At 39.0% G+C, this 27,096-nt stretch overlaps 1 protein-coding gene and 1 pseudogene across 13 annotated transcripts in view; one reads left to right on the top strand and one right to left on the bottom strand.

The window, feature by feature from the left end:
• The window catches only part of TASP1 (taspase 1), a 374,267-nt gene that overhangs the window by 235,027 nt on the left and 112,144 nt on the right, over window positions 1-27,096 (bottom strand). The gene's annotated exons all lie outside the window — the stretch shown is intronic.
• On the top strand, window positions 12,847-13,666 carry LOC131741790 (replication protein A 32 kDa subunit pseudogene; annotated as a pseudogene).

Raw genomic sequence — 27,096 nt, 5'->3', positions numbered from 1 at the left:
TACTATACATAGAGAATCCTAAAGATTGCACCAGAAAACTGCTAGAGCTAATCAACGAATTTCATAAAGTAGTGGGATACAAAATTAATGCACAGAAATCTCTTGCATTCTTATACACTAATGATGAAAAATCTGAAAGAGAAATTAAGGAAACACTCCCTTTTACCACTGCAACAAAAAGAATAAAATACCTAGGAATAAACCTACCTAAGGAGACAAAAGACCTGTATGCAGAAAACTAGAAGACACTGATGAAAGAAATTAAAGATGATACAAGCAGATGGAGAGATATACCATGTTCTTGGATTGGAAGAATCAACATTGTCAAAATGACTATACTACCTAAAGCAATCTACAGATTCAATGCAATCCCTGTCACACTACCAATGGCATTTTTCATGGAACTAGAACAAAAAATTTCACAATTTGTATGTAAACACAAAAGACCCCAAATAGCCAAAGCAATCTTGAGAAAGAAAAACAGAGCTGGAGGAATCAGGCTCCTGAACTTCAGACTATACTACAAATCTGCATCAAGACAGTATGGTACTGGCACAAAAACAGAAATATAGATCAATGGAACAGGATAGAAAGCCCAGAGACAAACCCACGCACATATGGTCACTTTATTTTCGATAAAGGAGGAAAGAATATACAATGGAGAAAAGACAGCCTCTTCAATAAGTGGTGCTGGGAAAATTGGACAGCTACACATAAAAGAATGAAATTAGAACACTCCCTAACACCATACACAAAAATAAACTCAAAATGGATTAAAGACCTAAATGTAAGGCCAGATACTATCAAACTCTTAGAGGAAACCATAGGCAGAATACTCTATGACAGAAATCACAGCAAGATCCTTTTTGACCCACCTCCTAGAGAAATGGAAATAAAAACAAAAATAAACAAATGGAACCTAATGAAACTTAAAAGCTTTTGCACAGCAAAGGAAAACATAAGCAAGATGAAAAGACAACCTTCAGAATGGGAGAAAATCTTTGCAAATGAAGCAACTGACAAAGGATTAATCTCCAAAATTTATAAGCAGCTCATGCAGCTCAATATCAAAAAAACAAACAACCCAATTCAAAATTGGGCAGAAGACCTAAATAGACATTTCTCCAAAGAAGATATACAGATTGCCAACAAACACATGAAAGGATGCTCAACATCACTAATCATTAGAGAAATGCAAATCAAAACTACAATGAGGTATCACCTCACACCAATCAGAATGGCCATCATCAAAAAATCTACAAACAATACATGCTGGAGAGGGTGTGGAGAAAAGGGAATCCTCTTGCACTGTTGGTGGGAATGTAAATTGATACAGCCACTATGCACAACAGTATGGAGGTTCCTTAAAAAACTAAAAACAGAACTACCATAAGACCCAGCAATCCCACTACCAGGCATATACCCTGCGAAAACCATAATTCAAAAAGAGTCATGTACCATAATGTTCATTGCAGCTCTATTTACAATAGCCAGGACATGGAAACAACCTAAGTATCCATCATCAGATGAATGGATAAAGAAGATGTGGCACATATATACAATGGAATATTACTCAGCCATAAAAAGAAATGAAATTGAGTTATTTGTAGTGAGGTGTATGGACCTAGAGTCTGTCATACAGAGTGAAGTAAGTAAGAAAGAGAAAAACAAATATCGTATGTTAACACACATATATATGGAATCTAAAAAAAAAAAAAATGGTTCTGACAAACCTAGGGGCAGGACAGGAATAAAGACACAGACTTAGAGAATGGACTTGAGGACACGGGGAGGGGAAGGGTAAGCTGGGATGAAGTGAGAGAGTGGCATGGACATATATACGCTACCAAATGTAAAATAGATAGCTAGTGGGAAGCAGCCGCATAGCACAGGGAGATCAGCTCGGTGCTTTGTGAACACCTAGAGGGGTGGGGTAGGTAGGGTGGGAGGGAGACGCAAGAGGGAAGAGATATAGGGATATATGTATATGTATAGCTGATGCAGTTTGTTATAAAGCAGAAACTAACACACCACTGTAAAGCAATTATACTCCAATAAAGATGTTAAAAAAAAGAGAGAGCCCGGTAAGGAGAGTCTCAGCAAGCACCTGGGCAGATGGGCAGCCTTGAAGAGTTGCTGTGCCCTCTCATGCATGGGAGCAACCAAATGATTTCTGTGTCCCCAGTGTCACAGAGGGGCCCTCCAGACCTGAACGAGTCATACAGCTGGGATCTAGAGACACCTCTGCAGCACCCTGCCTGGCTGATGTTCAAAGCCCAGTCCAAGTGACTGCCATTGCCGTGGGTGTCAGTGTGAGCAGATGGCACTAGGGACTATGCACCCCTCCCCCACTACTTAAGTCCCCAAGTAAAGGAGGAAACAGGAATCACCAAAGCCACTAATGGCATCTTCTTTATGCCAGGCACTTGTTAGGCACTTGTATTAAAGCAGTAAATAAAACATACAAAAATTTTTAAAAACTAATCACAAAGAAAAAGGTGATCTCCAAAAAAATTTTTAATTTAAAAATTTAACTGGTAAGTTACATATTCTCAAGCAACAGAAGAGGCCAGAAGGCTAATATCTTAAAGATGCTAAGGCAATAAACAAACAGAAAAAAACCTGTCAGCCTAGAATCAGTTAAACTACCATTCTGGAGTGAGGGTGAATAGAAACAGTTTCAGACTTACAAACTCATTTCTTTGAGACTTTAGCTCCCAGCTTACTTGTACTCTGCACAACACTATACCTTGTCATAATGCTTGCTGATTTTAATATCTACTAGATATTAAAATATTAGGTATTACCCAATACCTTAGCTTCTGGATTTTCTGAAATCCTCTCTTCAAATTATCCACACTGCCTTGTAAGTTCACTCCCACGATTCTGCCATAATCAATAACATTAACTTCTCCATAGTCTCAGCTGCAGTCATCCCACCCCTCCTATCTTTCCAGCTCATCTCTTGACTACTCTAATTCCAACATTCCCTCTACCTCACCAAAAAGTGCCATCCCATTAATTCTGCTGCTTTTTAACTATCGCTCACTGCCCTTAGATCTTCACTTACTTCCTTATCCAACTAAAATTCCATGCTTCATCAACTTATACCCTTTCTTTTACTCCTGAAAGCCTCCATGTTTTGCTCACTTCATCAAACTTATCTGGCAAAAGCCCACGCTGGAGTATCAGTCAGAATAACTATATGAGCCTGCAACAACAAACAACCCCCAAACCTCACTGGCTTAACACAACAAAAATATAATTTCTCATTAATGTTATAAGTTGTGCCTGGGTCACCAGGGAATGTGCTTCCAACAGTCACTCAGGAATAAATCCAGGTTAATGGAGGCTCCATCATCTATAACTGCACCTCCTGGATCATATCCCCTCCAGGAGAACGAGAGGGCTAACCAGGGCCACTTTACAGCTTTAGCCTGGAACTCACACATATCATTTCCACTCTAGTCCACTGGCCAGAAATAGCCACACCGTTTCAGGCAACTGCAATGGCGGTGGGGGCGGTGGGGGGAGGCCTGTGAGACACAGAGGAGTGTATGGATATTCAGGGAGCACTATGTTAAATGTCTCTGCAACATCTGACTAAATCCAACTTCCCATGCCTGCACCTGCACAGCTAAACGAGGTGCAGCTGCCATCCTGTGACCAGGCGGTGACATTCATGGGCAGGAAGGCCTACCCATTGAGGAAGGTGGGAGACAAAGGACAGACCCAGGTACCAGACAGCATTGCTGGGTAGCCCGACCAGCCCCAGTCTCCTGCGAGGTTTCTTGTTACATGAGATTTAAAACAAAAGAAAACAAAATCTGTCCGTTTAAGCCACTATAATTGAGTTCTCTTTTTTAAGCCCAAATGAATTCTTCTTTTTTTATTTTGGTAATATATATATATAACATGAAATTTACCATTTAATCATTTTTTAAGTGTACAATTCAGCAGCATTTTTACTCGCATTGTTGTACAATCATCACCACCATCCATCTCCAGAACTTATTCATCTTCCCAAACTGAAACTGTACCCATTCAACAACCCCCCTATCCCCCCTGCCCTATAGCCCTGGCAACCACCATTCTACTTTCCATTTCTATGAATTTGACTACACTAGGTATCTCATGTAAGTGGAATCATACACTTTTGTCCTTTTGTGACTGACTTAATTCGCTTAATATGTCCTCAAGGCTCACCCATATTGTAGCATGCTTCAGAATTTCCTTCCTTTTTAAGGTTGAATAATATTCCACTGTATGTACATATCACATTTTGCTTATCCTTTCAACCACCAAGCGACATTTGGGGCCAAATGCATTTTTTTAATAGATCTTTACTGGAGTATTAATTGCTTCACAATACTGTGTTAGTTTCTATTGCACAACAGAGTGAATCAGCCATATGCATACCAATGTCCCCATATCCCCTCCCTCTTGAGCCTCCCTCCCACCCTCCCTATCCTACCCCTCTAGGTCATCACAAAACACCAAGCCGATCTCCCTGTGCTATGCTGCTGCTTCCCACCGGCCATCTATTTTACATTCAGTAGTGTATATATGTCAATGCTACTCTCGCTTCACCCCAGCTTCCCCCTCTCACCCCATGTCCTTAAGTCCATTCTCTATGTCTACCTCTTTATTCCTGCCCTGCAACTAGGTTCTTCAGTACCATTTTTTTTTTTTTTAGATTCCATATATATGCGTTGGTGGGGATGTAAATTGATACAACCACTATGGAAAACAGTATGGAGGTTCTTTAAAAAACTAAAAATAGAACTACCATATGACCCAGCAATCCCACTACTGGGCATATACCCTGAGAAAACCATAATTCAAAAAGAGACATGTACCAAATACATTCTTAATCTATATAGAGAGCCATTTGCTGGTGAAAGAAAATGGCTCAGAAAACTTTACACTGAAAGAAGACGACTTCTTCCATTCAAACATACAACTTTGTATTGAGTCAAATATAATTTCTGATAAGTTCGTGTAGATGTATTTATCAGACACCATTAGCAGGAAGACATGAAAAAGATTATTTGGCTTGATAACATTTATCTTAACGGAGTTATTTTGGAAAATTCGTGGTATGTTTAATTTCTACCAAAAACCAAATTTCTTTTTAATGTGTTTGAAAAAATAAGACTGATTTGATTAAAATAAATCCTTATGATGCCTGAAAACGGAGTCTCAGATATTTAAGAGCCCCTCTTATCCATGTAAAGGACGACCACTTCCCTGAGCCATGTGAAACCTCTTCCGCGAGGCCATCGTCGGAGTGCCTATTTGTGGGTTTGTTTAGAATCCAGAAAAAGTTGCCAACTCTGAGGAAACTAGAAGAGTTAATAGAGTATCTTTGTTTTTTTTCCTCATCTTGATGTTTACAACAATGCCATCATTTCTCCAGTGAACACTCTGGCCTGCATTACAGAAGAGCTTCTGTATCTTTACTACAGGAAAAACCTGAGAATTGTGGGTTAAGCAGCAGGGTCGCCTTCTGTGTTCTATGTATTCAATTTTCTCATACTCTCATTCATTCTCTCCCTCTCCATCCCCTTCTCCCTCTCCCTCTGTCACATACACACACACACACCCCTCCCTACCTTAAGGCCATAAAGTCCTGTAGAATAAGGGTTAGTATTTTCTATTTGGCAGTCAGACTGATGTTTGAATCCGGCTGAAAGAGTCTGGGACTCTTTATTTAAGCCTCAGTTTCCTCTACTGTGAAAATGGGGAATGGGAGTAGTAACTACCTCACAAGGACAAAATGAGACAACAGACGTAAAACATTCAGCGTGGGGTTGGGCACTGAGTAAGCACTTCATACTGCAATAGATAATAACTACCTTAAGAAAACCCATTAGCTATCACTTTCTTGTCTCTCCTCATCCTTTTCTCTGTATTTTGTTTCTGTTAGAACAAGGTGATTCCCAGCTAGCCTGACAATCATCACTGAGAGCCTAGAATACATTTAAAGAGGATTTTAACCTTTGACTTGCAATTCTGAAAGCTGTTGCTTCCAAGAAAGCTGAGATCTCACCTAGGGTCAAAATGATCACGTGGGTAAACCTTTCATTATCAGAACAAAACAAATAATATGATAAAGATTTCACTTAGTTTGGTAGGAAACATTTTAACTGTGGTTATCCAGGGATTATGGGTTATGCACGATTTTTGTTTGTTATGCATTCCTTCTGTTATTTTCCCCAATTTCCGTAATAAACGCCTTTTTTTCCCAAGAAGTTCAATGCCCAACACCAATGTTACACTCCTGCATTCATCAAACTTCCTCTTCAGGTACAATAGTAAAGGGCAAGGCAGGGTCTCCCATTATGGGATTTGGTCCCATACACTTCACTGCCCTATATTTGAGTTCGTAAAGAATGCTCCAGGTGTTTTATTTCACCCGCCCTCCGTCACACATTTGGTATTTTCACTTCAGCATTAGTGACAGATGCAGCCTTCAAATTAAGATAATTAAAAATATGTAACATAATAGCCCAATAAAGGCATATTGTCAAATCACATTTTAGTTCCAAAAGGTTAAGTGGCAAACTGAAAAGCATTTGCAATAAGGACAGAGAAACATGAAAACTTACCAACTCTTGGCTGACATTTAAGATATATCTTCATTGCATCTCAAGATAATTTTTAATTGTTTTATCTTCATCTCATTTAGTGGTGGCAGCAGTGGTGGGCATGAGCCAGATTATTACAAAATGAAAATTAAAAGGCTGTTTATGTGTCAAGTTTTTAATGTAGGGTTTTAATGTACTGTTTAACTGGTAGAGGATTAGGATATAATTCCTCCAGAGGACCTAAAAATGAGATTAGGATTTTTAAGTATAAATCCTAATCCCACAGATCTTTCTCTTCTTCTGGAGACTTTATTTCTTCTAAACCACTCTAACCTCAGTTCTGATACGAAGACCCCCAGAGAGGGAGAGTAAAGCTGCATTCACAGGAGAGAAATAACACACATTCCCAGGCGGCCTGCATCCCAGAACAGGATCAGCAGCAACAAAAGCTGACATTCAGTACCCCTGGCACACTACACATCTCCAAGGCTTACTGATGATTTTCAAGTATTTATGTCATCTTATAAATGCTGCCATTCACTCTCACTGCGGCGAGTGGGCATCTGAAATATCTTTCAACACATCCCCTGTTAGAAGTCCACAGGGACAGATAAGTAATGAGGAAAGGCCTTTCCAAATCTAAAAGGAAACATTTGGTACTTCAGTTTCCACTATTGCAACATCTCTTTTTCAACAAAGGAATTTATTACACAGTACGTCACCTTTTCCCTGTCAGAGGATTTACTGCCAATTTTGGAGTTGGGTTACTTCTGGTTTTCAAGTCTGTCTTGTGAAATTAAGGAGAGGGCTGCCTTAAAAGTGATAGAACACACGTGATTTCAGTCTTCACAGTGTCCCCATGGCTATCAAACCTGGAACCTATTACATACAAGAAGAAAACATAAGGAGCTTTATAAAGAGATGGAATAAGTAGTGAAGATGTCTGATCCAGTCTAGTCCAAAGGGTATGGTCACCAATACACATTTAGTGTCTCCCCAGTATTCAGTTCTCTCTAACCTGTAACCCATCAGCATACTTTGGATATTTACAATAATCTATCAAAAACAACTCAGGCTTTTCCAAATTTTTTTAATAAATAATAAATAACCAATAGAAAAACCAATTTTACAACTATCTCCTAGAGACCTCTCTTAAAAACTAGGATGCAATTGATATGTGCTTTAACCTTTCATAATTATTTAAAATACAGAAAAATACACTAGAATGATGACAATTAAACAGGAAAATCTCTCATGTTGAGCACAGTGCTAAGCATATGCTAAATATACTAAATGCTTGATATTTATTATTTATTATACTAGTATCAATTGTATTGAGAAGGTATAACCAAACCACAAAAGATTTATCTGAACAAGAAGCAGTTGCATAAATGGGAAGAATTCCAGTTTTGCGAATGCAAATATTTTCATAGACTGAAACCTATTTCAAAGAAACTAAAACATACAAACAAACAAAAAAGTTTCAAAAAAAAAAAAATGAGTGTGAAAATCCTTGATCCAATCTGTCACAGCAGAGTGTCAGAGATCTGTGGTTAACAACACAGAGGTGCCCACCCCAAAGCCTGAGTCACTTCTTCTTTCCCTGGGCCCCTCTCTTTGTCAAAGCCACATCTCAGTGTGGAAACTTATCCAAAACTCATGAGCATGAATATAGATGATGAAATAGGATCTTGCTTTCTGCTCTAAATTTTCTCAATTTAGTTATCTAAATACAACACTCTAATCAGGGCACCAGGACACATGGTCCCAGGCAGCAGAAAGAATCAGAAAAATCACCCAAGCAGGAGTGGTGTTCCTTGGCTACGGTGGAGCCCCTATCGCTACTATTGCATTTGTCTGGAAAATGTACTACACGTATGAGCATTAGACTTCTCTCCACTTGAGAACTTCATTAGAGCAGCAGTCATCACAGAAGCAGCACTGCTTGCCATGTTCAGTTGCTGCTCCTGTACATCTTCTATCTGGATTTCTGTTCCATCAGGGAGGTGAGGGGAACCACCTCCAGCTGTGGAACCTGACATGAGTCTCTTAAGATCTCTGTATCTCAGTTTCCTCATTGGAAAAAATAAATGGCTTAGCTTAAATGATTTCAAATTCCTCAGGACAAAATTTTATAGCTGGAAGTACTTTTGGAATTTCAATAACTTTCAGTAAAATTTAGTTAAGAGGCTTGCAATGAACTGACCACTTAGGAGAAAACCCTTTTAAGAAGCTGTTAATTCATGAAATACTACAGTTAGATTATTTTTTTAATCTATTTCTTTTTTAAGGGGGAAGAGAAAAAGTCACTGACTCGCTGATTCACCATTAACTGATCAACTACCATGTACCTGGGGTTTTCACAAATGTCATCTCTTAAAGGCCCTACAATTAACTTGCAAGGAAGGCACTGTCATCCCAATCTGACAAATAAGAAAAGTGAAGTGGGAGAGCTGAGTCTAAAATCCAAGTCTTGTAACTCTAATATGCTTGTTTCAAGATAGTCCACCACTGCAGAAATAAGGCTAGTATCAGCACGCAAATAAAGGAGATACACGCAAAGAAAACTCAAAAGCCTCAAAAACCTGAATCCATGATCAAGATCAAAGTAATAATTACCTGCAGATAAGTAGCACAACAAATACTGATACCAATACTTAGGACTGTAGATAGCCCTCAATTGTAACCATGACATCCTAAAAACAATCACTAAACAGTCCCAAAGGAATAATGTTAAAAGTGGAGATTTCATTTTGCATCAAAACCATAGTGTGCATTTTATGAGTTTAAAAAAAAAAAGCCAAGACATAGCTGTAAACATCTACAATAATGTAGATGTGATGTAATGTAAAATAAACATTTCAGCACACATATTGATTATATATGTAGTATAAAACCCACAGACAGAAAACATAAGCAAGACAGTTTTACTAGCCAGCCAACATATTAAACATTTAATTAATAATTTTCCAAATAACAAAATTTAGAAGTGATTTATGAGGGTGATTTGAATGGCCAGGGCCTCTTTAAAAGCTGAAAAGGGAAGTTTGAGTTGATGTTACATCTCAGTAGATTCCTCTGTACAAAAGAGAGGCAATATATAAATCATTTCATCAGTTTCAAAGCTGTACTCAGAGTTTAAAAACAACATTCAGTGTTTAGAGGCCTTGTGAAATAAGATGGAAAAAAAGTGTTCAATCTGTTCACCAGTCATTGCTTATCACTCTCTCTACTCAACACAGCATCAAGGGTGGTTCTGAGATTGGAGAAAGACAGAAAAGTTCTGAAGGTAAAAAGGAAAATGGTAATCATATTCATTTGTCTAGATCAGAGTAGAAATCAAGGAATAAGAATAAAGAAATGACCAAACGTAGAGTGGATAGCTAGTAGGAAGCAGCCGCATAGCACAGGGAGATCAGCTAGGTACTTTGTAACCACCTAGAGGGGTGGGATAAGGAGGGTGGGAGGGAGGGAGGGAGACGCAAGAGGGAAGAGACATGGGAACATATGTATAACTGATTCACTTCGTTGTAAAGCAGAAACTAACACACCATTGTAAAGCAATTATATTCCAATAAAGACATTAAAAAAAAAAAAAAAAAGGAAAAAAGAAATGGTCCCAAAGCTTTCCTACCACCAACTAGCATAACCAACATATGAGCAGGTAAAAGAAGGAAAAAGCAAAATAGGTAGACAACATCAAATGAGACATGTAGCAAAAGGCAAATAAATAGACAATATAAAATTTAGCATTTTTCAAGGTTTTCATTTGACACTATTATTAAGAAATAATGTTAGTAAAAGAAGGAAATACACACACTTGTATTAATTTTTAACTTTTTGTTTTAGCCAATAAATTTATTTACAATTTTATTCAATTACCTAAGATTATGCTTCCTTATTTCCCCAAAGTTATGAGAAAAAAAGATATATCTTTGCCTAAAATTAAACAGTTTCAGTCAATACACAGAATTCTCCACGAAAACCCATGCATAGATTCCATAGGGTCCACAAAACCCAGATTAAGAACCCACACAGCTATCATTTTATTTAAAAATCTGTAAGCATATAGTTATAAACCAGTAGGCTAAACTTTCATTTTGATTTCCAGTAAAAATATTTACTGCTGAGACCATGAACTCCATGTGAGAAAGGCAACAGTGACAATATCACTGCCCAGAGGCTAACATGGAAATTACAGTGAGAATAATAAAATTAGGTTATCATATTAGAATCATACCATTTCCTGTTAAAAAGAAATAGGGATCCCTGGGGAAATGACTGGTTCTGAGTCTGGCTAAAGAAGTGACCAAGAGGAGCCTGAGGCATCTTGTTCTACTGAAAAGCAAGGAAGCTATCAAAGATAGTCATGGCAAAGACCACAGAAGCCAGCTTAAAGTGGCTTCCATTGACAAGAGATGGAACAATTTTACCAGCAAAAGAATAAAAAGGTTCCAAACTCTACTATGTCTTGCAAGCCACCAAAACTGATCACTTGAATTTCCACTTCTAGTTAAGATGAAGAAATCTGCAAGTCTATCACTCCCACCCTAACAACAAAAGCCAACAAGAGCCACCCTAACAACTAGAACCAATAAGCCAGTTAAGCTACAACACTACAGTTTTTTAAAAACTCAGAGAGATAACGAAGCAAAAATATCTCAATGAACTAAATTCCCAAAAGGGACAAGCCTTTCCTATGACAGAAGAGGCCAATGGCTTTTTTATCACCCAGAAAGCAGTGGGGAAAGGAGAAACACTACAGACGAGGTTAAGGAGAAACTAGCTGAACTAGTCATTTAACAAACTTTAAATGACCACACGTGGGCTGACAGGTTGAATTAGAATCCAGAGAAGCCCCGTTCACTGAGCAAATCTGATTTTACTCATTGACTCCTTCCTGTAGGTCCTCACCAAGAGCAGGGCTTCCTGGGGCGGGGCTGGGGAGCTGAAAGATATCTACACCCTCAGGCACACAGGTCCTCCCTAAGTGTAAAGCAGAAGCGTGCTGAAGGCTAGGAACAGAACAGGAAAGCTAAAAGACAGCCTCCTCCACCTACCTGGATGCATAGAGCTATCACCCAAGGCAAGGCAAGGCAAGGCAAGGCAAGGCAAGGCAAGGCAAGGCAGGAAAGAAAGAAAGAAAGAAAGAAAGAAAGGGAGGGAGGGAGGGAGGGAGGGAGGAAAGGAGGAAAGGAGGAAAGGAGGAAAGGAGGAAAGGAGGAAAGGAGGAAAGGAGGAAAGGAGGAAAGGAGGAAAGGAAGAAAGAAAGAAAGAAAGAAAGAAAGAAAGAAAGAAAGAAAGAAAGAAAGAAAGAAAGAAAGAAAGAAAGAAAGAAAGAAAGAAAGAAAGAAAGAAAGAAAGAAAGAAAGAAAGAAAGAAAGAAAGAAAGAAAGAAAGAAAGAAAGAAAGAAAGAAAGAAAGAAAGAAAGAAAGAAAGAAAGAAAGAAAGAAAGAAAGAAAGAAAGAAAGAAAGAAAGAAAGAAAGAAAGAAAGAAAGAAAGAAAGAAAGAAAGAAAGAAAGAAAGAAAGAAAGAAAGAAAGAAAGAAAGAAAAAGGAGGGATAGGGAAAGGGGGAGGGAGAGGGAGAAGGAGAGAAAGAGAGAAGTTTCCCCATGATTCCAAAAGCTGACAGGTGAACAATAAATAACATAAAGAGATATCGGGAGTTTTGCTGGTATTCAGATCCCAAGCTCTGCCTAATGGTAAATCCTAATACTAGCATTGAAATATCGAAAGCCAGGAGTGAATTGTATCTACTGCTGCAAGAATACCCAGCCCCAACTCTATTACAAATAACACTGCAGATGTATGTAAAAAGGAGTGTGTCCCTTTTTAATGGCAAATATCTTCTTCAGTCTTGTCTGTATTCCAAACATAATGTTTAGCATACAATCAATAATTATGAGGTAAATGAAAAAGCCAAAAACATGCCCTATAAACAAGAGAAGGAACAGTAAACAGAAGCAGACTACTAATGGCCCAGACGCTGGAATTATCAGATACAAACCTTAAACTAACTAATTATTTTATGTAACTATCTAATGGAAAAGGTGGAAATTTTCATAAAAATATGGGAAATCTCAGCAGAGACAATCTTCAAATATGAACCAAATAGAAACACTTTAAATAAAAAATACAGTATCAAAAATGAAAATGCATTCAATGGGTTTAAGAGCAAATAGGAGGAGGCAGTTAGGGGAACCCACCAGGCCGGAACCTTCTGGAACTCTTTCCTGAGGGAATCGTGAGGAAGATGTGGACCAGTGGATTTGAAAGCTATAACAGTTCCTCTTTTGGTGGAGCTGGAGGCTACACACACAGTCCCCTGGGGGCTTTGGATCACCAACACCTTCCCAGGCCAAAAAGAAATCTAGAGCCCGAGCTCAGCATATTGTACCGTGTACCATATCTCAGCTGCTTTCTGCTACTCTGGTTGATGAAGTGTTCAAAATTGGAAATGTTGAGATTTCACAGGTCACTATTGTGGGGATAATCAGAAATGCAGAGAAGGCTGCAACCAACATTGTTTACAAAATAAATGACATGACGGCTGCACCCATGGATGTTTGCCAGTGGGTTGACACAGATGATGCCAGCAGTGAAAACACTGTGGTTCCTCCAGAAACATATGTGAAAGTGGCTGGTCATCTGAGATCTTTTCAGAACAAGAAAAGCCTGGTAGCCTTTAAGATCATGCCCCTGGAGGATATGAATGATTTCACCACACATATTCTGGAAGTAGTCAATGCACATATGATGCTGAGCACGTCTAACAGCCAGCCCTCAGCAGGGAGAGCACCTATCAGCAATCCAGGAATGGGTGAACCTGGGAACTTTGGTGGGAATAGCTTCATACCAGCAAATGGCCTCACTGTGGCCCAGAACCAGGTACTGAATTTGATTAAGGCTTGCCCAAGGCCTGAAGGATTGAACTGAACTTTCAGGATCTCAAGAATCAGCTCCAACACAAGACCGTAGCCTCCATCAAGCAAACTGTGGATTTTGTAAGCAACGAGGGACACATCTATTCCACTGTGGATGATGATCATTTTAAATCCACAGTCGCAGAATAAATGGATCTAACTGGGTACCCGAGATATTTTCCAGCTGGACTTTATGCAATCTCTAGTCTCTAGCTGTTCATATATTTGGCAGGTTGACTTCTAGGAAGTAGGTTTCATCTATAAAAGGTTTCAATTGACATCCTTTTGAAACTTACTACTCTTCTGTGTTTTTGAAGCTCAGAGGGATATGGGCAACTGACAGGGATGTAAACCAGGGCGCATTTCTTAAAGAAGTTACAAATTAGTTAGTTACAATATCAGGATAAATGGAATTGGAAGAGGGATGCTACCAAGAGGGTTGGGCGGTATTACTTAAATAATACTCAGGAATTTTTATTCCTGAATTGTTTCCTGTTAAGAGCAGGACTAGGGTCTGTCAGCAGAGAGCTAGCCAGGAAGCCCACTAACCTCTGCCTGTTTTTGTTCCCCACTTTGGTTATGTGTTGTTACTTTCAGAATTGCACTTTCTTTCACCTTGTCATAATTGCTGCCAAAGTGTGTTTTTATAAGCATGGGGTTCTAGAATGGTGGCTTCGTGGGGCAGAGAGAAAGATATGTGTTTTGTACAGAATAAGTACATTCATATGTTTAATAAAATAGTTCTACTATTGCAGTAACTTGTAAAAATGTTATTTTTTTACATTAATAATTAATACTTTATCATCTCAGCTAATTCTGAGATAAGTTAATGAGGTATAACATGCAAATAGAAGTTCTATAACTGCTTTAAAAAAAAGAGCAAATAGGATAGCAAAAGAAAGGATCAGTGAACTTAACAATAGTCATAATAAATTACCCAAACTGAAACATAGGTAAAGAAAGACTAAAAATGGAACAAAGCTCTCCATATCTACAGGATAACGCATACAATGGTAATCCCAGAAGTAGAAAAGAGAACAGGACAAAAGAAATATCTGAAGATATAATGGTTGAGAATCCTCCAAACTTGGCAAATGACATCAACCTAATAACCCAAGGAGCTCAGCAAAGCCCAAAAAGGATAAACACAAAGAATAACACATTTAGGGACATCATAATCAAACTGCTGAAAACCAAAGATAAAATATTAAAAATATACAAGGGAACAACCATAAAACTTCTCACCAGAAACAGCAGAAGGACAATGGAATGACATTTTTAATTACTGAAGGAAAAAACAGTCAATATAGAATTCTCTATGCAGAGAAAATATCCTTCAAAAATAAAGGGGAAATAAAGACATTTCTGATAGAAGATGAGAAGACTCATCACCAGCAGATCTGAACTGTAAATATACTAAAGGGCATTCTAAGGAAAATAATACCAGCAGAAGACTGATGTTAGAAATAAAGAGTACCAGAAAGAGAAACTACTTGGGTAAATTTTTTTTAAAAAAACTTTAAAACTATTAGGCATGTGTGGGTGTGTACGTGGGTGTAAATTTCTTTAAAAGACAACTATTTAAAGCAAAAATAAATAATGATGAGATACTGTGGCATTTATAACATAATATGGACATTAAAATATATGCCAAGATCTCAAAGGGTGGGAAAGAAATAATGGATTTATACTGTTAAAAGAATCTTACATTGTTTGTGAAGTAATATATTATTATTCTAAAGCAGACTATGGTAAGTTAATGATGCATGTGTAATCTCTAGAGCAACCACAAAAAACGTAATACACAAAAGTATAACAGAATGTTAATAGAGAAAAATAAAATGAAATATTAAAAATAACCCTAAGGAAAACAGGAAAAGAACAGAGGAACAAAGAAAAAAAGAACAAATAGAAAACAAAAAGCGAGACAGTAGATTTAGCCCAATAATGTCAATAATTACATTAAGTGTAAATGGACTAAACACTCCATGTAAAAGGCTCAGATTATCAATGTGCATTAACTTTAAAAGGGGAGGGACCCAGTTTGTTTATAAGAAACATAGTTTAATATAAAGACAAGATAGACTAAAAGTAAAATGGGTGGAAAATAATATACCAGACAAGCACTAAACATAAGAAAGCTGGTGTGACTATATTAATGTTAAACAAAGTAAACATCAAAACAAAGAAGACTATCTAGAGATAAAGAATATTTTGTAATAATAAAAGTATCAATTTGTCAATACAGGATGAAGTATTAAAAGTTAAATTTTTTTTAAATTTTACAGAACAACTATATGGACAAATACTATGGAAACATAATATTTAGTGAAAGAAGTAAATCACAGAGGACCATATACCATATAATACCATGTTCCTACAGCTCAATAAAAAATCATAAAACTAAACAATATACTGTTTCGAGATACACACATATGTGATTAAACTTTTTTTTAAGCAAAAAAAAAAAAAAATACACAAAATTCAGGATTGTAGTTATCTCTGGAGAAGATGCAGGGGTTTGGGAAAGAATAGAAGAGGATACAGTACTATTACTAGTGTTCATTTTTAAGGTAATGATAAGTTCAAGGAATTTGATTACATCTTGTTTCATAACTTAACATATATAATACATTATTTTATATGTATCCAATAATGCAATTTTTAAAAACTTTTTCTTAATGAGAAATAAAAAGATACAATTCGTCAATATCCACCAAAATCCTTAAAAATGGCCATTCCTTTCGAGTCATAAAGTATATTTCTAGGAATTTATGGTATACAAAAGCTATGTACAAGAAAATCAGTTTTTAGAATAGAAAAAAAAAAACAGGAAATAACGCACTGGTCATTCTAAGAGACTGAAACAACCATAGAACAGAATTTTATGCAGCTATTTTAAAATAATTAAGTTACTATTTAAATCACTATCTTAACAGTTCGTAAATTCCTAAACTGCATACGTTAAACTGGGGGTACTTACCTGGACAATCCTGGATTGTCCAGCTAGGGATTCCATGAAATTTTTCTAGAATTGTGTGTACACTTAATGCAGGTAACTGTGTTCACATGCATGTTTCTAGGGAGAGAGTCCATAGTTTTTAGGTTCTCAAAGAGAATGGTTACTCAAAAAAAAAAACAGTTATTAAGACAACAGTCTTAAGGATGGCTCCCAATGAACAAAGCTGCCCAGCATTCACACTCATATGTAATCCCCTCCCACAATGAATCTAGATTGACCCTGTAATTCACTTTACCTAACACAATGCCAGTCCCAGGCCTAAACCCTAAAGAGGCTTGATAGCTTTTGCTTTGGTACTTTGAGTGTCCTGAGCAATCATGTAAGAATCCAGCTGCCTTGAGGGAGAGGCCACATTAGAGCAGGATTAGCCCTGATACTACATGGTTAGCCAGCAAGGCCAAAACATCCCAGCAAACCAGCTGAGTCCAACCTTCTGGTTGTGCCCACCAAACACCTGGTTAAACCACTATCTGAATGCAGCCACATGAGAATCCCCAAGCATAACCAGCAAAAGAACCAACCACTTGAGAACCAGTTAACACATATAATCATAAGAAAAAGGTTATTCTTCTAAGTCACAGAGTTTGAGGGTGATTTGTTTAACAGCAATAGGTAGCTAAACAGCTACACATTGCTAGTTCAGACTGAGTAACCTCACCTAAGAACCTAATATTTTGCAATATGATGGCTGAAACAAAAATCAGCAGCTATCCATCAGAAGATACGTCACTCCCCAGTCCTCTGTGCAATTCCTGTCCATGCACACACATGTGTGCACACACACACACATTTATACAATAGCTTCATTGAGTAAAAACAACTTTACTTTGATTTCATGTACTTTATTTACATAGGTCCTTTTATTACACATAAATGAAACATAGATGAAGCATCTAACTTTGCCCTTAAATTAAATGAGATGAAAAGAAGTAAGAACCTCACATGACCCCTCATTTAAAATAGTACAGTGGTAGGAACTTCCCTAGTGGCACAGTGGTTAAGAATCCACCTGCCAATGCAGAGGATATAGGTTTGATCCCTGATCCGGGAAGATCTCACATGCCACAGAGCAGTTAAGCCCGGGTGCCACAACTACAGAGCCCGTGTGCTGCAACTACTGAAGCCCGTGTGCCTAGAGCCCATGCTCCGCAACAAGAGAAGCCACGGCAACAAGAAGCCCGTGCACTGCAATGAAGAGTTGCCCCCGCTCTCCGCAACTAGAGAAAACCTGCGCGCAGCAATGAAGACCCAACGCAGCCAAAAATAAATAAAATAAATAAATTTATAAAAATAAATAAAATATTACAGTGATTACTTATGTAAATCACTTTCCTTCCCTCTGGACTAAAAAAGAACAACAAAGTAGACTGAGGTTCCAAGAACACACATTTGAAAGGTATTTTATAATGCCAATAAAATAGCATTGTATTATGTCATAGTAGGACAATTACAGTGCTTACTGAACAGAAATACTTTCTCTTTATTAATTTCCACAATAATCTTGAAAATGATACTTGAGAGGCACACAGATTCAAGCAGAACCAAGAATCCTGTCCCAGAACCAAGAAGCAAAGCAGAACATAAACAATATGAAAACAGCCAGATCCCATTTCAGCTATTTAATTTGAGTGAAATGAAGATATAAACAAACTTTGTGGTGGCATGGTGTTTTTTTTTAATCTACTGCATTTGATTTTTCAAAACAAAAACATCCATTTTCCACAGCCAGCTTTCTGTTAGCCAAAAATAATGGCGAGAGGCGTAGCTTTGGTAAGGACAGATTTAAAGGATAACTACATGTTTTTAACTCTCTAGATACCTACCTATACCATTTCTAGTACAACAATAGCTGATTACATTCCTTTTTGGCCCCTCTACTTCTTCACATTTCTCTACTGTCATTGAGTGAAGACTGTTTAGATTCTTTCGGCACTCAGGCACTGTTGGACTTTTCTAAACCTCCGTTTTCTCATTTGAAAATGAGAATCATTATGTAAAAAGTACTTAGCACAGTGTCTGACCATAGTAAATGCTCCACAAGTGATCAATTTACCAGGATACTGGTGGTCACTCACACAGAATTTATTTCCTTCTCCGGTCCTAACAGAATCCTGATCTTATTCGGCTTTCTACCCCCACCCCTGCCCACAGTCATGAACATGATCTAAGGGCATGTCCTGTGCTCATGACTGGTTCATGGGTAATCCCCTTTGTCAGTGAGTAGCTCAGGAATGGGCATGTGACCCAACATTAGTCAATCAACAAAATGCAAAAAAGTCAGCTGGGGAGTGTCTGAGAAGTGTTCCTCACTCCTAGAAGAGAGCTACACAAAGAGATTGTTTTTACTTCCTTGAGAGATTGCATGTGATGAGTTTTTCTGGCAATGCAATAGCCATTCTGCCATCAGCCTGAAGAGAGGCCAGTAATGATGACAGCATAGCAAACAAGGGACGTGGAGAACTGGATACTTGATGTCAGCAATGGAGCCTTGAACCAACCAAGCCTGCAGTCCACCTACCTTGGAACCTCCTCCTTTGTGAAACCACTGCACTCCTTGTTGTTGAGCCAGTTTGAGTAGTGATTTCTGTTACCTAGAGCTCAAAGTATTCTAATTACCACAATCATGGAAGCGTGTGAAAACTGCAATGGATTTTATCAAAACTAAACTAAAATAAAATTAAACCACCCTTCTCCTTAGAGCAGAGCCCTCAGCATGAATATCTAAAGCTCTTAAACAAGCAGGAGCACTAGCCCTGGTTTTCCAATGTGGAACAATTAAGTCATTTTGCCAATCAGAATCTGTTTGACAGTTCTTCAAAATATGCAAAGGGTTACTGAGTTCAAGTCAACAGACATTTATTGAGTACCGACCATATCTTTAAGGCACCAGCTTCTTCCTCAAGGAGCTCTCAGGCTTTATAAAGGGGAACAACTATAAATGGTACATGCGCTACCTCATGGCACCACTGACCACGAAGGGAATAAATCTTTGGACTGGGCAAGGGAAGCAGGGAGGGTAGGAGGGAGGCTGAAGAAAAGAAAAGACACTTGAGCTCAACCTTGAAGGGTGAGCCAGGCTTTTCCAGGTGTGATAAGGATGGAAGGCATTCTAAACAGGAGCAGAAAGAGAAACATGCACTCTTTCCTCAAGAAATTGTGCTAAATTGTTTATATTACAAAGACAGATATAAAGAAATGAAGTAAATGATGACATCTAGGACTTGCTAATGAGAGTTGCCCAGACTTGAAGATAAAACTTACCTGTGCAATGCACATAGTGAGTTCTGAAACATATCGGTGAACTTGATGACAGGGGCAGGGTTTAACCTACAAAAGTTGTCCTGAGGAAAGCCCAGGGCTGTGCACAAACTCAAGTGTGTTGTGCTAATGCTTATTCCAGATGTAAACAGGCTACAACTCTAATGTGAAAGTCTCCAAAGGAATTGCTACTAAGATGTGAAATGAAATCAAAACTGATAAGACATATCAGATGAATGAAGACGTGTAAGACAAATATATGAAAAATATTTCCATTAAGAATATTATATCTCGGACTTCCCTGGTGGTGCAGGGAATCCAACTGCTAATGCAGGGGACACGGGTTCGAGCCCTGGTCTGGGAAGATCCCACATGCTGCAGAGTAAATAAGCCCGTGCGCCACAACTACTGAGCCTGTGCTCTAGAGCCCATGAGCCACAACTACTGAAGACCGCGCGCCTAGAGCCCATGCTCCGCAACGAGAGAAACCACCGCAATGAGAAGACCGTGCATCACAACGAACAGTAACCCCGCTCGCCTCAACTAGAGAAGGCTCACACGCAGCAACAAAGGCCCAACACAGCCCAAAAATAAATAAATAAAATAAAATAATTTAATAGAAAATATATTGTCTCTATATTCCACTAAATTTATGTTAACATTATACAGAAAGCTTAACAAGTAAAGCAGAGGGCAAATCTAAATTTTAAGGATAAGGAAGAACTCATATGCAAGAAATCTCAGTTAAGTCTTAAATCCTTATTGTCCTCTGACATGAATTTTACTAGCTATCTTACCTACATGGGGCAAATATTCTTCTGTATTTCTGAGAACAAATCATCACATCATCCTAGCAGAATTCAATCAGAAGTTTATTATTCTATCATCAATATTAGCAAATAATGATTATTATGATAGATTATAACACATACAATTTACCAGGAAATTATGAAGAACCGGGAAAACTTTCTCATTTACGGCTAGAATACAGAGAAACAGATGGGGAAAACAGAACTCCTCAGTATTACAAAACATACAACACTGAATCCCAACTAACAGGAGGTGCAATGGTACAAAGTGGTAACATCAATGATAATAAGCATATCTGTATGTCTCTCCTCCATAAAGAAAGATGCTCCAGTCCTGATGGGAGCAGGTGGACACACCCTTCCAACCTGCTCCCTCCATTATGATTCCAGCCCAAGTCTGATTTCCAAGCCCATGATATCCCATACACCAAAACCACCTCTGGAGTGCACCTGCTCTTCCATTCAATGTGGGTACATGCAGACCTGAAATAACAACTCTGGAATTTTAAAGAACTCTCTAATACTTTCTTGTCTAACTCAAATTTTTTTAAATGACTATCCATGTTTTCTACTAGCCAATGCTTGTTAAAAATTTTTTTTTTCATCAAAGCCAAAGACAAATACAAGAAACAAGTAAATGCACTTTTTCAGGATATGAACAAAACATTCTGAAAATAAAAATGTAAGGTATCCTTTGGTCATGACATGTTACACTATGGGCTCAATCATGCTGTGATTCACTAATGAGAACCATGACATGTATTCAATAACAAGCTAATAAAGATGCAAACTGACTGCTTCTACATTTTACACTTCAGTGTCTCCACTTTTTCTCCATGATTCAACAATAAATCTTTTGGCCAAATTAACCAGCCACCATGGACAGAGCTGGTTAAAATAAAACACATTTGATTCAGCATTCTGCCTTTCTAACCCCTCTATCAGTACATTTTAGAGTTAGCAGGTTGTTTTATCCACTTCTGTTTGCAACATGAACTTGGTTAATTTGTATCAAGGTTAGGTGTATCCCAGATGAGTCAGGAAAGCTAATATCATTCCTGCCAACACCATAATCCTGACTCAGTGGTCTCTATCCATGCTAGCCCATATGGTCACTCGTTAACTATCTGTTAAAGCTCTCAGGGATACCTAGGGTCAAGGATATATATACACCAGATCTCCTTAGCTTTAGATCCACCAGAACACAATGAGAGAAGAGACTGGTAAAATGTATGGGGTGAGTGTTATAGGCAAGGCACAGTTGGGGACAGCACCACTTCACCCATCAAAATGGTGTCTTGCTACTTAAAGTATGATGTATGGACCTGCAGCGCTGGCATCACTTGGGAGCTTATGAAAAATGCAGACTCCCAGACCCACTGGATCATAATCTGCATTTTAACAGGTGATTCATACATACTAAACTTGAAAAGAATGGGTATTTTTAAAAAAAGAACCTGAGAAACTGTTTCTGAAGATACATCATTAAGATTATTATCCCAAATAACTCTCAGAAATAGAAAGCCTAAACCAAAGTTTGGGCCTAAACAACCATGTGCCTTACACTGAAAATGTCCAGGGAAACCTTAAGAGGAACCAAAGGTCCAGCTTCAAGCATCTGAGAGCCAAAGGCCTGAATTCCCTGAGCATCATTTTTTCATAAAAGCTTGCAACATCAGACATACTATGTACCTTCAGAAAGTGATGAGTTATACCATGTACAACCTTCATAGCAACAAATTATCAATTTACAAAACTCAAAGTCAACATATTGTGCCTCACAGTCATTTAAGCTGGCAGGACTTTAAAGTACACACAAATCTGAAGTAATGCATTGGAAATATTTGATTTATGTTAAACAGTGTACTGGAATTTAAACATTCGTATGCTTCACCAAGCCCTATTCCCAGCCTATCAGTTCACTTATCAGCTTACATAGACACTTCCAACATATACTGCCCAGCTAAATTTAATATTAAAAAAATTTTAAGACCTTTCTGTGTATTTTTAAAAATAAATCTTATTTCAAGTAAATTTCCTGAGCTGCAAAAATACCACCACCACCACAACAAAATAATACCCCAAACAGCCCTGTGCTATAAAAGGCGCTGCTGGTATTGAGAGAACTCTGCCTCTAACGAGAACCTTCTACAGAGCAAATGAAGATGGCAAAGCCACGAAGGCCTTCGGTCCAGTAAGGAACACGAAGCAGCGTGTCAGAAAGAAATTGTTTTTCTGCTCCTTTTGATGGGTTATGCTTTCAAGTCAGGAAATGAGAAACAGGTGTGCCAGAGGGCACACACAGCCTCACTCCACACTGAAAAACACGCGTTTTCAATTTGCAAACATGAAAGGGACTCCTGTTGAATGAAAGAAGAAATGAAAACCCAGCTCTGTTTCTGCGAACCATATGAAGGCAGCTCAGAAAGGCTTTGACAAGTTGTTCGACTTCCTCCCTCTCCGACTGACAGCAGGTAGTGCTCGACAATGGGACGGAAAAGGCATTCTTTCAAGTGAGAACAATCAAAGGGAGAATTACATGAAAGATCAGAGCGCTGGCATTTTAACCCATCACTTGATCTTATGCTTCTGTTTCTACCATTTCTTTACCTTGGGTTTTAAAATTAGAAGTCTGTTCTTTCACCAAACAACAACAAAGCAATGCAAAATAAGTATCTGGCCAAAAAAAAAAAAGCAAGAAAAAAAAAAAGCTGAGAAAGTACAAACATCAAAAGAACATCTTGGAGCTGACTTGATCCGCAGTAACCCAAGTCTACAGCGTCTTTCAGAGAAAGACTTACTTTTCTTCATGATGTCCTGAGCTCTCCTGGAGCGCCAGAGACACTTCAGTGGGAATATGAGTGTGATGGGTGGTGCTAAGCATAAAAGCAATGGGTTTGGGTGGGACTTTGGAGAGAGGGTGTGTGGCAGGAAGGGAGAGGTACTGATGGCGGCAACAAGAGTCAGGTGGCCAGGTGCACTGAGGTCCCTTTGGGAGGCACTGCGGGGCACATCCCTCAGGTGTGGGATGCAGCAGAGCCTGGTTCAGGGCAGCAAGCCTTTCTTACAGCCAGTATTTCAATGTATTTGTATACTGGCAAGAAACTTCCCTGTATCATCAAGTAAGGCCATAGAGTTCATGTCCTTCAAGGACATGGACTGTCTTTTTTATCACACCCAGACACTAGAACACAGAATAAGAGCCTCTAAAATAGCTTGAGAACAGTTACAAGTCTTCTTCCATAAAAGCAAAATGCCTGAACTCGTGTTATGTGGAAAAGACATCCTTCATATCCTTTAAAATTATGTTTTGAAGAATATATAACAAATCATAAAAATGTTCTTTATATAATATAAAGGGACAAAGACTAACAGAAGCTAAATGATATTGTTGTTTTTGTTTTATCTGTCAAAAATCTACCAAAAAATATTAACATGCTATCACAGCATAGCAAAATTATCAGTTTCATTTTCCAACTTCTTTTCAATAACCATGTGTTATTTCACAATCAGGGGAAAATCTACTCATTTAAAACATCCAAGATACATGATAACCAAAGCTGTCACACTGAACTGGTTTCCTAGGAAATAACCTAGCAAAATTCAGAACCTCAGTGACCTTAGTTAACTAAAAAGCAGGAAATAATATATTATAGTTCATCAGATATGAAGTGACTTAATTAGAGTAAGCAACAGTCTTGGAATAGAATTCTCATCTCACATAACTAGTTTTGGGAAATGTGCTGGGAGTTTATCTACTCTGTTATCTGTAAACGAACAATATTTCTTCCCCACCCACACTAAACAATCAGTCCAAAGAGTCAAGTGCTTTTAAGATGATGATGTTTACAAATATATTAGGGTTTTATCTATGCTCACATCTAGAAGTCATAAATCACATAAAAAGATTTCTCACAGTATCATTCCCAACCCTACATATTAAAACCCAAATGATTTCAGCCTAAGTGGCTGCCCTCTAAGAATCTTGTCACGTGTGAAAGATTATGAAGTTTATTGTTTCATAAAGACAAGAAGCTTCTGAGAAGCCACACTGTCAGCCATGTAAGTGAGAAAGAGGACAGCCTAGGAAGGCATATAAAGGAAGCAGAGTGGGCTGAAGAGCCTGGATCCCACCCAGCAGAACTAACAGCAGTGTACTGAACCCCTTGACCACTCTCGCCTCTCTCTGTCTGAATCACCGCTCATCATTTCAGATCGACCTCAAAGACGAAAGCTCTGTCTTCATCTATCTTCCAAAACAATGAGCATCTCCCTCCTCAAAAGGGTCCCCACTTCATACAAAAGAAAATTTAAATACTTAGTCAAGGCCATCCAGAGAGCACCCAATAAGACCCCAAGTTAAGATCCGCACACTTTGTACTCACCCCTCTTCTTCAGGGATCCTCTGTTCTCATCAGAACACACTGATCTCAACCCTGCACTTACCTTCCTCTCAGCCCTGACTCATCTGGGCTTGACCTAATGCACTCCACCTGTATATTGTTGTGCCCCACAGAAAGTCCCTATGTTGAAGTCCTAACCTCCAAGGTGATGGTGTCTTTGGGGTGGTAATTAGGGTTATATGAGGTCATGAGGGTGCCCCCCGACCCATGATGGGATTAGTGTCCTTGTAAGAACAGGAAGAGAGACCAGAGCTTGCACCCTTCTTGTGCTCCCTCTCTCCCTCCCTCCCTCTGTGTCTGTGTGTCTCACCCCCTCTCTCTCTTTCTCTCTCTCTCTCCCCCTCACTCTCTCCCCACCATGTGATGACACAGCAAAAAGCTGGCCAGCTGCAAGCCAGGAGGAAAACTCTGGCCCACGATCTTGGACTTCCCAGCCTCTAGAACTTTGAGAAATAAATGTCTGTCGTTTAAGCCACACAGTCTATGGTATTTTGTTATAGCTGCCTGAGCTAAGACACCAGCCCAATGTATTTATTTGTTCATATTCATTCACATCAATTCATTCAACAAACATCAGAGGCTCTATCTGATGAGCACCATTCACACATCAGTGAGGAAAATCCCAATCCTCATGCAATTTCATAGTAGAGTGGGGTAGAAAACAAAGATAAAATAAACAGATAAAAGCTATAAATTGTTAGACATGATACATTCTGTGGGAAAAAATAAAACATGGGAGGGGGATAGGGAATGTTGGCTGAGGGAAGAGTTACATGTTTAAGATGGGGTGGTCAAGGAAGATCTCAGTGAGAAGGTGAATTATCTGAATCAAGAGCTGATGAGGTGGGGGCAGGGGCATAAGATATGAAGGGTAGAGAGTTAAAGGCAAAGGAAGGACTCGGGCAAAGGCCCTAAGGTGGAAGTGTGCCTGGCATGTCTGAAGCATAGCTGAGCTAGGGAAGAAAAGCTAGAGCTGCAGCCTGAGGGGAAGGTGGGCAGCACCCTGTATAAGGCCTTGCGGGTCCTGAGTAAGGGCTTCGGCTTTTCTGAGTGAGATGGGACACGCTGGACAGTTCAAAGAGGAAGTATGACACATGATTTGAGTTAGGTTTGAACATATTCCTTCAAGAGTTGTTGAGAACTGAATAAAAGGGAAAAGGAGCAGAAAACAAGGGACTAGCTATGGGGCTCCTGCAATAACCCAGATTAGAGATGCAGCACATTGAATCTGCCAATAGCAGTGAATGTGCTAAGAAGTCATTGGATTTTAAATATATTTAGAGAGGAGAGTAGACAGGGTTTGTTGCTGGAGTTGATTGGATGAGATATAAAAGAAAAGAGGGTCAAGCATGACGCTAAGATTTTGGTCTGAACCAATGGGAGGCTGGAGGGGCCATTTCCTGTGTGAAGAATCAGGTGGGGACAGAGAGGGCAATATCTTGCCTATTACATATACAGGTGGGGGCTTTGAACAAGCAGTTAAAAAACTGAGTTCCGGGGAGAGGCCCAGTGTAGAGATAAAAATGTGGGTGTCAGCATATATATGGTACTTAGCCATTCAACTGGATGAGAACACCAAGGCAGTGGGTATTCAAAGACAAAGAAAAAAATCAAGGACTAGGCCTCAGGGCACTCCAACACTGAGAGGTCAAGAAGATGAGAAAATTAACAAAGAAGACTGAGAAGCAGCAGCCAGTGAGGCAGGAAGAAGACCAGTTGAGTTTGATCAAAAATAGTATTTCTGGGCTTCCCTGGTGGCGCAGTGGTTGAGAATCCGCCTGCCGATGCAGGGGACACGGGTTCGTGCCCCGGTCTGGGAAGATCCCGCATGCCGCGGAGCGGCTGGACCCGTGAGCCATGGCCGCTGAGCCTGCGCATCCGGAGCCTGTGCTCCGCAACGGGAGAGGCCACAACAGTGAGAGGCCCGCGTAACGCAAAAAAAAAAAAAATAGTATTTCCGGGGAACAAAGTCATTCAAGCAAATGTGTCAAATGCTGCTTACAGGATTAAGGGATGACACTCGCTTTTGAAGGTGATTGTTAATCTTGACAACAGCACGACAGTAGCGTGGTGGAGGAGGATGCCTGA

This window comes from Kogia breviceps, chromosome 14, assembly GCF_026419965.1.
Source record: "Kogia breviceps isolate mKogBre1 chromosome 14, mKogBre1 haplotype 1, whole genome shotgun sequence".
Classification (NCBI taxonomy): domain Eukaryota; kingdom Metazoa; phylum Chordata; class Mammalia; order Artiodactyla; family Physeteridae; genus Kogia; species Kogia breviceps.
Note: the sequence above shows the minus strand (reverse complement) of the source record. Positions and strands in the feature narration are given on the sequence as shown.